Genomic DNA, 16,368 nt, shown 5'->3' on the forward strand with positions numbered 1-16,368 from the left:
TTGGTGAGGTACGTGAACAAAACAGTTGGCGTGAAATTGGACAAATTCGTGCGTACAAAACAGGCAGTAATGCATCAATGACCTGTTCGAAGTCCCACTCAATAGTCAATTCCATTGAGTTCAATAGAACTGACTACTTGGGCATGTTGTATAATAAAGGGCAGTAAAAGCGGTTCCATCGCCTGCTAAGTCCACTTTCAACCCCAGCTGCCATCCTCTAAGGACATTTAAAGGTGTTTGTTTATACGTTATACGTTATTAATAAATCTGAATGAGCAATGGAGCGATTCCCTTATTTGCAAAATTATTGAAGTTAGAGTCAGAGGAGAAAAGTGAGCCAACTTTTGTGAGATAGCAACTGCCCTGTCAGAATTTATATGGTGCTTTTCATGACCAATAGACAGCCAATTAAGTAATTTTTTTAGTATCTGCTGTAATGTAGGAAACACAGTAGCTAAACTGCACTCCATAAACTCCCATCAAAAGCAACGTGATAATGACCAGATAAGCTGTTTTTGTGATGTTGATTGAGGGACAAATATTGACCAGGACAACAGGGCTAACTCCCCTGCTCCTCTTCAAAATAATGCCATGGGATCTCTACATCCACCCAGGGAAGGCAGATGGGGCCTCGGTCCAACGTCTCATCCAAAAGACAGCGCCCCAGGCAGTGCAGCACTCCACTGGAGTGTCAGCTTTGATTTTTGTGCTTGAACTCTGGAGTGGGACTTGAACCTGGAACCTTGTGATTCAGTGATGAGTGTGCGCAATGCCTGAGCCATATAGCTTGAATTGGTCACCATGGTGAGTTTCCTCTAATTATGCCTACTTGCAAGGTCTTTAAGCAGGCTTAAAAAATCAAGATACTATCAGGCATCTTTTAAAAATTTATAAATATTGAAAAATATTTAATCGAATGAAAGTGACTACCCTACACCAATTTAACTAATAAATTACTGTATCGTCTTTAATGTCATGTTCAGTCCATTTAAATCAGGTAACCCCCAGGTGGTGGAATAAACACTCTTATTAAAAATAATGTTTCAGATGTACTAATCAAATTATTCCAAGTTACCACTCTTAAACATATCAAGGAATACTTTTTAATGCAAGAATCAAATCCATTACATCCTAAAATATCGAACAGTTGCCCTGGTTCATGGACGATTTTACATTCGGCGATGTGCAAATCTGTTTGAATGGAAACTTGGGCAAAAACAGATTCAACTCAGAAAACTAGTGCATTGTGTCCAGCTGATTGCACCCAAAGTAGAAACTCTATCTCAAGGTATAGAACCGCAACCAGTTGCGAACTGAAAATGATTTCCTTCTCCTAATGAAACAACTTCCTAAAACTTTAAGCAGTGGATGTCAGCCATCGACGATCAGATCACTGTGCCTCAGAGTGACATTTGGTTTTGGTAACAGCAGAGGGGTATGAACAAGGTAAATAACTGTTCCCTCTCAAGAGTACATCAAAAACTAGAGGGCACAGATTCAAAATAATGGGCAAAAGGAGTAGAAGTGATGTGAGGAAGAATTTTTTCACCCAGAGGTTGGTTGGAGTTCCTGAGAGGGTGATGGAGGCAGGTTCTATCAAAGTATACGAAAGGGAATTGGATTGCTATCTAAAAAGAAAGAATGTGCAAGATTACAGGGAGAAGGCAGGGGAGCAGGGTTAGGTAGATTGCTCTTTCGGCGAGCCAGTGCAAACTCGAAGGGCCGAATGGCCTCCTTCTGCACTGTAAAGATTCTGTGACTTTGATGAACAATTGAGCAATCAAAAAGGAAGGGAAATGTGGAAGGAAAAGTAAAAAAAAAGAATGTAAGAGAACAAAGAACAAGAATCGAACCTGACTCAGGGCCAGATTACTGAATCGTCAACCAAGCATTAAGTATAATTTTAGACAGGTACATCTTTTTTTCCTTTCTAACATGTGATCTCAGTTTGGTATTTTTATCTGGTAAATGTTTTTCATTGTCATCATGGAGTTTTGGGAACAGGAGTTGGCCATTCAGCCCCTCCAGTCTGTACCTCAACTTGATTTACCTGCCCCCCCGGCTCTAAAATCGATCGATCTCAGTCTCCGCCGACGGTGAAGCAAAGAGACTGGGATGCACGAGAGGCTAGAGTCACAGGAATTCAGAGTGCTTTTGGGGGTTCTGTGCAAAAGCAGGTGCAGTCTCATCTGTACACCTCATGGTGAAACAGTCTATCGCTTACCAAGACGCCAGGGGGCTGTTACAGCTTAAGAAAACATCCTGGCATTAACAACCACCTTTAAAAGAGGAAAAAACATCTCTTAGAATCAACAAAAGGCTTTTGTTTCAGTACATGTTGATTCCATTTAGGAAAAGTAAAAAAAAAATAGGTTTGTTTTATGTTTTGCAATAGAGCACAGCGCTGTTTGTATTATACTCACAATTTTGGCTCAATTGATAAAATGTGCTATGTATAAAGTTAACCAAAACAGAAAGGTTTTTATGCATCTTGCTTGTTTCTGATATTCTCCTCGTCCTTGAAGGTATCTCCAAATTTTAAACATTTTCATACTTCCAATTTTTCTATATAAAAGCCAAGTGAAATAATTCCTGTTGAATTCCTGCCCAGACTTGCATTACAGTTCCTTGAATCTTCCCTTGTCTGACCTATGTTAAAACAACTCTGGTATCTGAAAACCGACCAAAATTCCCATTCCTCAGTTTAGAAGCAATTTGGAAATCATTGCACAGCAATAGCTTGGCATTCATTGAGTCTTTTTCATTTGATTTCTTCAAGTTGTCATTGATACTGAATGAAATAACCCTTGAATGATATTATAATGAAGGGAAGGTACTAGAAAAGTTAGTTAAGCTAAACAATAACAAGGTGTTAGGACTTGATGAGATATTCAAAGATCTTGTGGGAAATGGAGTAGAAACTACAGAGGCCTGGAAATTACAGATTGGGGTTCTACTGAGAGTAGACGCATGCCAGGAGACTGGAGAGTGGACATTGCAATACACATTTTCAAAAAAGATAGAGCTACCTGGGTAATTACAGACTGGTTAGTTTAACATCTGCAACGGAGAACGTTTTGGGACCTTTAATTCAAGCCATTTAGGACTGAGATGAGGAGGAATTTCTTTTCTTTATTTGCCCATGGGATGTGGGCATCACTGGCTAAGCCAACATTTATTGCCCATTGTTCAGAGGTCATTTAAGAGTCAACCACATTGCTGTGGGTCTGGAGTCACATGTAGGCCAGACCGGGTAAGGATAGCAGATTTCCTTCCCTGAAAGAGGTTAGTGATCCAGGTGGGTTTTGGCAACAGTCAGCAATGGTTCCATGGTCATCATCAGACCTTTACTGGATTCAAATTTCATCATGTGCCTTGGTGGGATTCAAACCCAGATCACCATTACCTTGGGCCTCTGGAATACTAGCCGAGTGACAATACCACAATGCCACCGCCTCCCCCTTATGCAGAAGGTGGTGAATCTTTGGAATTCTTTACCCCAAGGGGCTGTGGAAGCCCAATTACTGAGCAAGCTCAATGCAGAGATTGATAGATTTCTGGATACTAACGACATCAAGGGATATGGGGGTAGCGCCGGAAAGTGGCGTTGAGGTAGGTGATGTTAACATTAGAATCCTGTTACAATAAAGTGCATGCTTTAGTATGCAAGTGAGAGCAACTGATACTAATTGGGGAACGGTTGGGGAATTAATCCTAAGTATATAAGTTGACACCAGTGTAGGCGGAGGGAAAGGGGAGTTTGTGCCTTTGCTTGTGCTCTGTGGTTTTCTGAATAAACCTGTGTTAAGGAAAGACTGGCTCCAGATTTATCCATTACTCAATGTATGAACAATGACTTTAACAGATGATCAGCCATGATCTGTTTGAATGGCAGGGCAGGCTCGATGGGCTGAATGGCCTACTCATGCTCCTATGTTCCCATGTTATTACTAAATATCTAAATGAAAGGGAAGAAGGTAGAAGCATCCAATGCACATTTCAGAAAAGAAGATCATTCTGGGCAAACCTACTAGAGCTGAGGAAGTGACAGATGTGGTGGATGTGGAGAATGCGATACTCATGGACTTTTAGAAAGCTACTGACAAGGTAGCACACAGGAGACTGTTAGGAAATATTAAGGGTAGTTGAGTTAGCAGAGGAGGTCTTGCGTCGCAGTGGGTAGCATCCCCACTCCTGGGCCAGAAGCTCCAGGTCCAAATCCCACTATAGGATTTGATGGCCACAGATGGTGTGTTCATAATGTGGTCAAGTAAGTTGATTATCAGCCTGTAGCTCCTTCTAATATGCCCGATGGCAGGTGGTAATAGTGGGAGAGTTTCCTGGTCGGCCATACTGCTGAAGGAGACGGCAGTACACATAATCACGGACCAACCCAATGGACATGGACATGGGTATGGTACCTGAAGGCAGGAGAAGCATTGAATTAAGATGAGGGGCACAAATTAGATCTAAAAACAGGGTAGAAGAGAAAAAATAGAGTAGGAATTAAGGGCAGTAAGAAATCAATAACAGTATGTCACAAGGTTATGTATCTGTTCAGTGTACATCAGTGGTTTGAATGTAGATTTAAAGAAAGTGCTGTCCAAATTTGCAGTGAATACTAAAATAGAAACAAAGTGAATAAACCTAAAACCAAAGGAATCTGGTAGGGGATATTGAAAAGATAGTGCAGTTAGGCAGAAACCTGTAGGGTGGTATCCAATGAGTGTGAGGTGGTACATCCTTGTGACATGAAAATACAAATTATGCATGGATTGGAGGGGAAGCTGAGTGATGTGGAAGAGAGGGAAGGTTCAAAGTTCAAAAGGCCTTAAAAGCAGCATAAAGGATAAAGTGAGTAGGAGAAAGCTAATGGGATACAGGGAATTGTGGCAAGAAGATAAAAGCGGAGCTTTAACAATAAACATTTATAAAATTTTCACCCGACCTCACGGTTAGCGTACTGTGTGTAGTTTTGAGCTGCACACTGAAGGAAGGATGTTGAGGGGTAGAGAGGGTACAGTGCAGATTCACTGGGGTGGAGAAATACACATATGAAGAAATTGGGGCCAGAATTTTATGCCCTCATACTGGCGGGCTTTTAGGCTTGGGAGATAGTGTGAAATTGAAGTGATAGGATTCTCGCTGGGCTCCTGCCTGCCACGACCACACAGCCATTTTATGCTGGGATTGGCAAGGCCTCAGACGGGAAGCCCGCCCTTGCCCCAAGTGAGACTCTCAAGTGACCACTTAATGGCCACTTAAGGGCCGTTTCCCACCCAGCCTCGATTTTTAGGCTGGCGGGAAGATTGAACCTCCGTGGGGGGGATACCCAAAATAGACCAAAGTTACATCCCAGGTGGGAAGGGGTGTGGGCCCTCCATCAGAAGCCCCCTTCTGAAGTATGGCGCCTCCACCCCCTTAAGGTCCTGTGGCCTCCGGACCCCCCTTGCCCCCGGCCTCCCCCGAGACCCCGATCGCCCCTCCTCACATCCCCCCCCAGAACTTTCCTACCCTTCCTGCCCTGCTGGGACCCCCTGAACTTACCTGGGCCTCCGGTTCCTGGACTTAGTTTCCGACGTCTTCTTGAACTTCCTTTTCTGTCACTCCAGGGGCTGCAGAGCTGCCGGCCAATCAGTTTGGCTGACAGCTCTCTAAGGCGGAGCTTCCTCACGAGGGAGGGGCGGAAGTCCTGCCTGCAGCCAGTTAACGCTTGTTGGAGCGTCAATTGGATGTGGGGCAGTGGGAGTAGGTGGGGCTGTGTTCCCTGTTGACCCTTCGGACGGCATGAAGCAAGACCCCGCCATCCGAAAAATCCAGGCCGGGGAGTTATTTCTGTTGAATAGAGGGGGGGCTAGGCCTGAGTTGATAAGAATGTTTAAAGCAATACGAAGAGGTGGGACAAAAGTAGATAAAAACAGACCCTTCCTCATGACTGAGGGTCCTGAGAGATTCAGGACAGAAGCAGGAGAAACCTTTTCACACAGGGGGTTGTAAGGCTGTGGAATGCATCGCCAGAGTTTGTCGACATTAAAAGTAAATTCGAAAAGTAGCTGAAGGAAAGGAGAATAAAAGGATGTGGGAACAGAGGTGGCACATGCGATTAAGTCTACCGCTCATGTGGAGGATTAACTATAGGGCTAAACAGCCTGTTTCCATTTAATTTTTTTAAAACTGCAAAGCGCCAATAGTTCCTTCTGAAATATGTTGTATACAAAACTGCTCCCAAAGCAGCATTTTTTTCAATAAGTTGTTGCCATGTGGATTATTTCAGTTATTTGCTGAAATGTTTTTCATTTATTTTTTAGAGTTGGTGTAATTGAAAGCAACAGAGGAGTTCTTGAAGAGGTTGCTGAATCCTGGGCAAAATTCCCTGTATGTTAAACTGGTTGACTATGTTCAGAGGCTTTCACGCTGGTGCTATGTTGCACTGCAACTGTGTTCAGCTTCAACATCAACAGAATGGGAGAGGGCAGTCTTTGCAAAACTCATGCACTTGGTGCAAAATCTCCAAAACATTTTTGCACCTCCGACATTTTCGTCGCACACATGAGGCAGGCAGGAAATCTTTCAAGCCCTTTTCAAGTCACAGAAGGGATATTTTTCCACCCAGGATTTTAGGACAATTTCCATCACTTGGAATTAAAATTTTTCTGTGCGTCAACAATTTTTTCAGTGCTTTTAGAATATATGTCCTCAGCTGACATAGTGAAGTTACTCAGTCCACCATTTCAGAAGTTTTCCTGAAAACATTCCTGATTTTGCTCTTTGTGAAATCACAGTAGCATTTTTATTTCCAATTTTTTTTCAATAAACTGTACTATGCACACCATTTAAGCCCTTAAGTAAAACAAATCAGGAGAACTTCCAAGGTGTCAGTCAAATTGGTTTCAACTGGAACATTCAGCTGGAATCTGTCCAGTAATGTACTTATTCCATGTGACTTGCATGCTGAAAAAGCTTGCTCAGCATTTTAGTTTCAATGGCTTTGAGTTCTAGTCAACACACCTCCTCTCGATGAACATTACATAACATGGTTGATTTTGCATTATTGAACACATGTTGAAGGCATCTTACGTTTTGCTTTGTTTGGGAGAAAGGAGATAAAGTGTAGCGCTTTGTGAAAGGATGGAGAAGTCATTTTGTACAACCAGCCTGCCTATAATAAAAATTTTCTCCATGTATCAGCAGGAAGGACTGTAATGCGAGCCAAACAAGTAATGTGGCCACAAGTAAGGAAAAGGACGTTGCCTCTTGAGCTGTTGTCCTTCTGAAATAGTGTAAACACTTCTCCTGGAGTCTGAAACCAACTACATTAAAAGTGATTCACAGCTGCCATAAATCTGGCGTGTGGTATTAACGCAATTGACCAGACTTCAAGGGAGAGAAGTTTGTTTGAGTCACATGGTTCAGCCATAGCTCAATTCTCCTGAGGCCGGCAGAGACTCAGGCTGCTGCCTGCATGACCCTCGCAGAGTTCTTCAACTATATCATTGACACATGCTGCATGCACCAAATCTCTTCCCCCAAGCTTGTAAAATCCAGAAATTCTAGTTGGAAGAATTCATTGATTCCATTGTGCCGTAGCTACTGGTGTAATATCTGGAGAGCAATGTGTAGCCAGTGAACTGGAGTTACACTGTTGGCTGTGCATCTCCCCAGCTGCAGTTCGGTCAACAGCAAAGGGGGCTTTGCAACTGTGTTCCCCAGATGGCTGAACAGTGGTCAGTGGACCGCTCTCAAAGCATCGAAAAGATGCAGTATAAAGTGTTCTACAAGTTCCAAGGAGACTCACCATACCCCATGGCCACTTGTACCATGTGCCTGTGCACTGGGCTGAAGCTATACTGCAGCCAGCTTCAACTGGAGCTTGTTTCTTGGTTTTTTGCACTGCACCAGAACAAATTCTAAGGTATTAGATCAGATTATACTGTTGCTTTGGCGTGGATGTGAAGCGATTTTGGGTGTAGCCCCGGTTAGGTGGACTGAGACAATATATTTCTCAGAATTTAATTTGAAGGTTGATTTTTGAGGGGTGGAATGTCGGGGGTGGGGTGGGGGGAACAGTTTAATGCTAATTACTGCCTGTGTTTCATTCTGCTCAATTTCAGGCACTGTTGTTATGGCCCAGCTGATGGTAAATGCTGAGCTGCTCAAATCCCAAAGGGAAACTTGAAACAGCTGCTACAACTGTTTTGCAATTTGTATAAATTTCGAGATGCGTGCCTTGAATTCAGTAGTAATAAGAGCACCAAGTCTTTTGCTTTCTTACAAAGCTAAATTGAATCTTTATTAATAGAAGAAATTATTTTAAATACATACATAGATCTACAAATGACTACTATGATAACTTCTAAATCCCCTAATCTAACTCCCAGTTACACTTTTATTAAGGCAACAGTAAGATACATAGATTTTAAAAGACTCAGGCAAAGAAATATGATACCCTGAACCAACTGAATTCAAAGTGAGTTTCCTTAACTTCAGTTCTCTGTAGACAGCAGCTTGAGGCTAAGATGCTGAAGGTGTTTCACATTTGTTAGATCTTAGAATGCCTGCCTTTACAGACAGCCTTCTCCCTTTTATACATATTTTCCGGTTTGAATGCAGATTCCCGTTGTTTCACTGTGGGCAGAATTTTGCCTGTGGGGGAGGTGCTCAGCCAGGATGGTCGGGAAACCGCCCACTGCCTGCGATCAGCGCTGGACCGCGATTTCACGCTGACGGGCCAGCGTCATAATTCCCCTGATGCACAGAGCCGCCTCAGGGAGATGAAGAGATATGAAAAAAAAATTTTTTAAATAAAAATGTCATGAAACATGTCCCCTCATGTGACTCTGTCACATGAGCAGGGACATGTTATTAAGGAAAAATTAAAATTTTTATTTTATTTTTATTTGCTTTTGGAAACCTCATCTCACCCGTGGATGAGGTTTCCAAAAAAATGCAAAGGCTTTCACCCGTTAGGTTGGACGGGCAGCGAAAATTTTAATTTGATTGATTACTTAATGGCCTTGACAGGCCTTTAAATTGTCGACAGGTGCGCCAGAGCCAGCAGTGCGCCCGCTGACCGAACTATCGCACAACTGTTCATTGACGTCGGTGTGCTCAGCCGACGTCAACACACATCATTTCACGCTCGAGTGGGTCGGGCACGTGCCCACCCGCCGAGTGAAAATTTCTGCCCTGTGTCTTTGGACTTTACCTCCCTGATCATAAAAATTTATCATAGTATCAATTTTACCAGTAACCTTTGGGAAAAATAAACACACTATTTCTGAACTTCACCTGGCTAGGTGACACATTTCACCCCTCCTTTGAAAACAATCTGATCTGGTTTATTTAAAATGCAAATGTCCTTTTACGCCTTACATTCTAAACTTCTCCCATGTTTACCTACTTAACATTTCAAACCTAGCCCATCTTCTAAAACATCCAAGCCTTCAGACCAGCTGCCTTTAATACAATTAAGTCTCACACACACACACAGACAAATATAAACACAGATACCACTATTTTACAATAAATTCCAATAACATTATTATAGCTTCCTGACACTGTACCCAAGACAAAAGTATCATTTTGCTGGCTCACAAACAAATCTGGAGTGATAATGGGAGAATGGATTTAAAACTGGATAATAAACTGGATATTAAGAATGACCTGAATTTGTATTACAGCTTCAAGACAGAAAATGCCCCAAACTACAGATAGGGATTGAGAATTAATGCCTAAGCCAGGGGGAGAAAAAATAAGAAGTGAGCAGAAAGCCTAGTTTTAGGGACAGAGAAACAGAGTTTACATTTTGAGTCTGAATGACTTCTTCAGAGCTCTGAAGAAGAGTCATTCAGACTTGAAACATTAACTCAGTTTCTCTCTCCACAGACGCTGTCAGGCCTGCTGAGTTTTTCCAGCATTTTCTGTTCTTATTTCAGATTTCCAGCATCTGCAGTATTTTGCTTTTCTCTTAGTGTTTAATTCACGGCCACTTCTCTTCCAGGAATGCCTACCTCGAAGAAGCACTGCTCTGCTCTCCAACAGGATTTCCATTTGCCTCTTTCACCCTGTTCACCTTCATTGCTTTCCATTTCCCTCCTGTGTTTGACAAGGCGTTTGCCAAAATTTGCTTTCACAGCCATATTTCCTTCCTCAGTGACCGTCTCCATCTCCCCACGTGGATTCCAACTGAAGCTCCATCCCTCATGTTCTGAATCCAGGGTTACAGGTATCTCCGGGACGTACAACGGTTCCTCAGACTGCTGTTCTCACTGCATCCTGAAATCCACACTCAGTGCCATGCACCGCTATATGAACACACTCGACCTCTCCCTCCAGCAGCACCAACTCACCCTATCTCTAAGCTGTCCTTGTCCCCGGTTTCATTTTATTCTTCGTCTCATCTGACGCCTTAACAAGAAACTTTTTCTCTTCCTTCCAGGTGTTGAGGAACAGCTCCAACAACTTACTAATACCAACGCCCATCCAGGACCCTCCACCCCTTCCCACCCCCCTGACCCCATCCCTTCTTCTAATCCCAGCCCTTGCCGTGTATTCACCATACCCTCTGACCTTCCCCTCTTTGATACTCAGCAAAGGACTCATTTTCATCCTCTTACACCAGCTCTGGAGAAGGGTCATTTGGACTTGACACGTTAACTCTGTCTTTCTCTCCACAGATGCTGTCAGGTCTGTTGAGTTTTTCCCAGCATTTTCTGTTTTTATTTCAGGTTTCCAGCATCTGCAGTGTTTTGCTTTTAGCCTAGCTTTGGGATTTGAGAAGCTTTTTGACAGTGAAAATAGGGATGGTGTGAGATCATAGGAGAGAATTCCAGGCAGCTGGACTGATGCAAGTCAAGACTCTACCACGAATACTGTGGCAAAGTGAGCTAGAGATGAAAGGGAGGGCAGAACCTGAGTATAGGGGTTATACTGCTGGAGGAACTAAGAGTGAGAGAGCAGGAAAGGCCAGGGAGAGATCTATAGACCAGGATAAAGAGTTTAGTTTCAAAATGTTGAGGGTTGAGGAACCAGTGGAGGTCAGTGAGAGGCAGATGGTGGACAAACAGACTTGGTAGAGGAGAGAATATGAGCAGCAGAGTTTTGGACAAGTTGGAGATGAGAGGACACAAGATCATGGAGGTGGTAATTGGAGCAGTCAGGTCTTTAAGTGGTAAGGATTCCCGGGGGGGGAGAGGGGTGAGGGTTAGCAATGTGCGACAGTAGAAACAAGCAACGTGAGGTTCAAAACTCAGCTTTGGTTCAAAACTAATGTGAAGGTTAAAAACAATCTGATTCACCCTGAGAGAGTGACCAGAGAGGTATGTGATGGGATCATTGTCAAAGAAGTAGAATCTGATGCAGTGACCAAAGGCAATGGATTCATGCTCCCAACATTGATCTTGAGAAAATAATAGGTCATCCAGATTTCATATCAGAAAACGCAATTTGTAACAACATGGGGGTATTAAGACCATGGGAGGCAAGAGTGACTCATCCCTGTGGGGTGCTAATACATCTCCTCTTGAAGTGACAGGATTTTGACCCAGCGACAGTGAAGGAACGGAGTAATATTTCCAAGTCAGGATGGTGAGCAGCTTGGCAGGGAGCTTCCAGGTGGTGGTGTTCCCCTATGTATGATGGTAGTGGTCGTGGGTTTGGAAGGTGCTGCCTAAGGAGCCTTGGTGAGTTCCTGCAGTTCATTTTGCAGATGGTACACACTGCTGCCACTGTGCATCAGTGGTGGAGGGACTGGATGTTTGTGGATGGGGTGTCAATCAAGCGGGCTGCTTTGTCCTGGATGGTGTCAAGCTTCTTGAGTGTTGTTGGAACTGTACTCATCCAGGCAAGTGGAAAGTATTCCATCACACTCCTGACTTGTGCCTTGTAGATGGTGGACAGGCTTTGGGGAATCAGGAGGTGAGTTAATTGCTGCAGGATTCCTAACCTCTGACCTGCTCTTGTAGCCACAGTATTTATATGACTAGTCCAGTTCAGTTTCTGGTCAATCGTAACTCCCAGGATGTTGATAGTGGGGGATTCAGCGATGGTAATGCCATTGAACATTAAGGGGTGATGGTTAGAGTCTCTCTTGTTGGAGATGGCCATTGCCTGGCACTAGTGTGGTGCAAATGTTACTTGCCACTTGTCAGCCCAAGCCTGGATATTTTCCAGGTCTTGTTGCATTTGGACAGGGACTGCTTCAGTATCTGAGGAGTCATGAATGGTGCTGAACATTGTACAATCATCAGCGAACATCCTCACTCCTGACCTTATGATGAAAGGAAGGTCATTGATGAAGCAACTGAAAATGGTTGGACCGAGGACACTACGCTGAGGAACTCTTGCAGTGATGTCCTGCAGGAGTTCGTGAAGGACTACCAGGTAGTTAGAAGGCTTCCAATATTTAAAGACAGGCCCATCTTTATGAAAATATGTTTATAAACTCCATGCATCCTGGCACGACTTGTGTTTGGATGTTATGAATTTGGGAAATTTACAAAATGTTTGCAACCTTTTCATGAACGTGGGACCTTATTGACTTTCAGTCCCTCACTCAAAATTATAGAACAATTCAGCCTCATTGATCACCACCAACTTTGCTGTCATAATCTCATTGCCCTTACCATAATCACAACCCATATGTACTGTATGGTTGCTCCTATTTAGATTCAGTAATTTTCCGAGCTACGCTCTATTTGGAGCAGGGAGATGAAATCTTTTATTGCATCTTCCAACTGGAGCTCAGGGATGCTTGAACCCTGAGACCCCCATGTCTCTCCTGAACCAACTGAGTTCAGAAAAGATATTTCATCTGATGAGTACCTGTTGAGTGGAGAGACAACTAACTGATGTTACATTCAACTCATTCTGCCCACCAGCACTTTAAGTACCGTCCTGTTTATAACAAGTATTTGCAATGCTTTGCATACAAGAGAGTTAGCGCTGCCTGGTTATTCCACACTGAACAGCACGCTATCTACTCTCCAGTACTAAATGTCAAGACTTCTAAATTGAAGTAGGAACATCCTTAGAATGCCTGTGAGTGGAGCATGGCTGATTATTCTTACTCATTCTTGAACTTTGCATTTGTTGACCCTTCTGCGTAGCCCTTGGGAAGATGATGTGGGTCTTGAGTGGCTTGCTGGACCAATTCCAGGGGAACTTAAGAGTCAACCGCATTGACTGGAGTCATATACAGGCCAAACCAGGAAAGGACGACTAAGTAACCCTTATGAACCAGTTGGGTTTTTACGATAATACCACAGCTTCATGGCCACATTTTTACCAATGTTTTATTAACTTAAATTCTCAAACTGCTGGGTGGGATTTGAATTCATATTCTCTGAGATTTTAAGCCAGGCCTCTGGATTACTAGTTCAGTAATGTAACCAAGACACTATCACAGTCAGATAGTTGGATGTACACTAATTTAATGTGGAACTGCATAGCATTTTTCCCACTGTAAGTCCTCACCATTCCACCCAGTTTTCTCAAGGGGAGTGCAGGGACAGTTGAGCATAATTTAATTACTTAGCACACCTTACAACTCACATTTATCACTCCGAGCAATGACATTGCCCATATAATTGGTCTGTCTGAACGACACCGCTGTAATTGGCAGGCAATTTTCAATCCAGATGTCTAATTTGACAATAATTCCACGAGCCTTTAATGAAATCTGAACGCTTTAACTGTGGAATTTGTGCCATGGGATCTTTCCTGGTCTATTTGAAGATGAGGAGTGGAATTCTCTTGGAGGAGAATGTTGATTTAGATACTCTGGCTTTCCCTCATACCTCTGTGAGAGATAGCTGCAATTCAGGTTCCCCTGTAGTTGTAGATTTGATGACAGTTTAGTGACCCAGAGGACTATTGGCATCTTGTTGGAGGTAAGAGGGGGGCACAGAAAGAACAAGCAGGCTGCTTTCCTATAAAGACTGTAAAGCCAAAGCAACAAACAATCGTTTGTAAAAGCAAAATACTGCGGATGCTGGGAATGTGAAACAAAAACAGAAAATGCTGGAAAAACTCAGCATGTCTAACAGCATCTGCGGAGAGAAAAAAACAGAGTTAACGTTTCGAGTCCATATGACTTTTCCTCAGAGCTCTGAAGAAGAGTCATATGGACTCAAAACATTAACAATTGTTTGTGCCTGTATCAAAGTGCAGCTGGGAATGGTGATGAACAGGGAAAGGATGTTGTAGATGGGACGATGCATGATAGAAACCCAAAGGCAATGACAGAACTGAAGAAACAGATCCTGTACCTGGAAATGTATTTCTCAATGATGAAAATTGCTTTAAACTGCACTGAAATCATTAATCATGCATCTGTCTAAAAGTTGCATTTCATTTTCCTAAACAACTAAAGCTTTGGGTTTCTTTTTTCAAATTCTTCTCTTCCAGTAGGCCTGGCCCTACTTCTCAAAGAAGTAATGCAGAAACTACTGGAGGAGAAAGGTTTGACAAAGGTATTTGAAATCAAGAAGCTTGACACCACCCAGGCAAAGCAGCCCACTTGATTGGCACCACCTTGAACATTCACTGTCTCCACTGCCGATGCACAGTGGCAGCAGTGTGTACCATCCACTGTAGCAACTCCCCAACGCTCCTTCGATAGCAGATTCCAAATCCATGACCTCAAACACCTAGAAGTACAAGGGCAGCAGATGCATGAGAAAACCACTACTTGCAAGTTTCCATCTTAGCCACACAACATCCTGACTTGGAAATACATCACCATTCCTTCACTGTCGCTGGATCAAAATCTTGGAACTCCCTCCCTAACAGCACTGTGGGTGTTCCTACACCACACGGACTGCAGTGGTTCAAGAAGGTAGCTCACCACCAGCTCCTCAAGGACATGGACAATAAATGCTGGCCTAGCCAGTGATGCCCACAACCCATGAAAGAACAATTTTTAAAAAGTCTCCATTGCTTCTTTTGTTGATGACCTTAAGTCTGTGCCCATTCATTTTCCATCCCTTGAACAGTGGGAACAGCTTTTCCCTAACCACTCTGACAAGACCCCTGATGATTTTGAATATCTCTACCAAATTTTTCTTCTCCATTAAATAAACCTTTTCATGCAGTGAATGGTTTAGATCTGGAATGCGCTGCCTGAGAGTGTGGTGGAGGCAGGTTCAATCGAAGTACTCAAAAGGGAATTAGACTGTTATCCAAAAAGGAAGAATGTGCAGGGTTACAGGGAAAAGGTGGGGGAATGGCACTAGGTGCATTGCTCATTCGGAGAGTCTGCACAGACATGACGGGCTGAATGTCCTTCTTTTGTGCTGTAACAATTCTTTGATTCTATTTGCTCAGTGTTGTTGAAACCTACCTCACATAACTAGCTTATTTTATCTTGAGACATGCTAGAGTTTTGTGGGGGTTGTTTAATTTGTTCTGCTTTCAATTGTTAGGGCATTGCGGGAGCCGCAAAATTATTCATATTAATTCCTGCAGGCAAGATGTGTCGTGAAATCTCCTTAGGAGCAGAGAAGTAACAGTACATAGAGTGCCTGCAGTCCTGCCCCTGGTGTTCTCAAACTTGCTCTAATCTTGCCATGCAAGAATCCCTCAGCAAAGACATCGCAGTCATTCCATGAAACTGGTATTGTTTTTCTCTGTGGAGCCTTGCATATTAATCTCAGTGACCCTAAAATTTCTATGGGCACAGACAGCGTGTGCAAATTTTCTCTAAAGTAAGGCTGGAGATTGAAAGGGCAGATATCACAATGCCTGACCTGTGTTTCTGGTTAACTCAACCTGAATTCCAAAGATGACATAAAATAACTAACAAGAGATTTATTTATTTTCATCATTAAAATTAGATTGTCAGGACTAAGAGTTACAGCAGGCATGAAAGGTGCAATAAAATGTGAACAATTTAAGGAGGAAGAATTCCACTTTAGTAAATACCAAAATACCAATAAATGTCAACAATCATGATCATGGCCTTCCTAGTGGCTACAATATTTTTTGCTTCACATTTATGATATTGAATTTTATTGTTTAAAAAGACTAAATGGACCCAGCAACTAAGTATTTTTTGAGATTTACATAAGGGGTGTTGCCATCTGGTAAAATGCCCTTTCAGGATTTGTAACATGTACAATGTTTGTGACCCTGTGCAGTCGCATCTAACGACGCATTCGCATGCTGAACTCTTGTGTTTCTAAAAGCATCACCAACGACAACAGTTTGCAGCATGAAGGAGTCTGACTGCAGATTTTTTGGAAACCATTTTCAGTTAGGAATTCGAGCCGGCTTGGAAACTGCCCCAATGCGACTGTAAAACATCGTTAAAAGCTGCTTCTCAAATGTAATGGCTGTGTCTGTACACCTTTAAAAGATGGAGGTTGTGAT

The sequence above is a fragment of the Cetorhinus maximus genome, chromosome 18 (genome assembly GCF_964194155.1).
Source record: "Cetorhinus maximus chromosome 18, sCetMax3.hap1.1, whole genome shotgun sequence".
NCBI classification, from domain to species: Eukaryota; Metazoa; Chordata; class Chondrichthyes; order Lamniformes; family Cetorhinidae; genus Cetorhinus; species Cetorhinus maximus.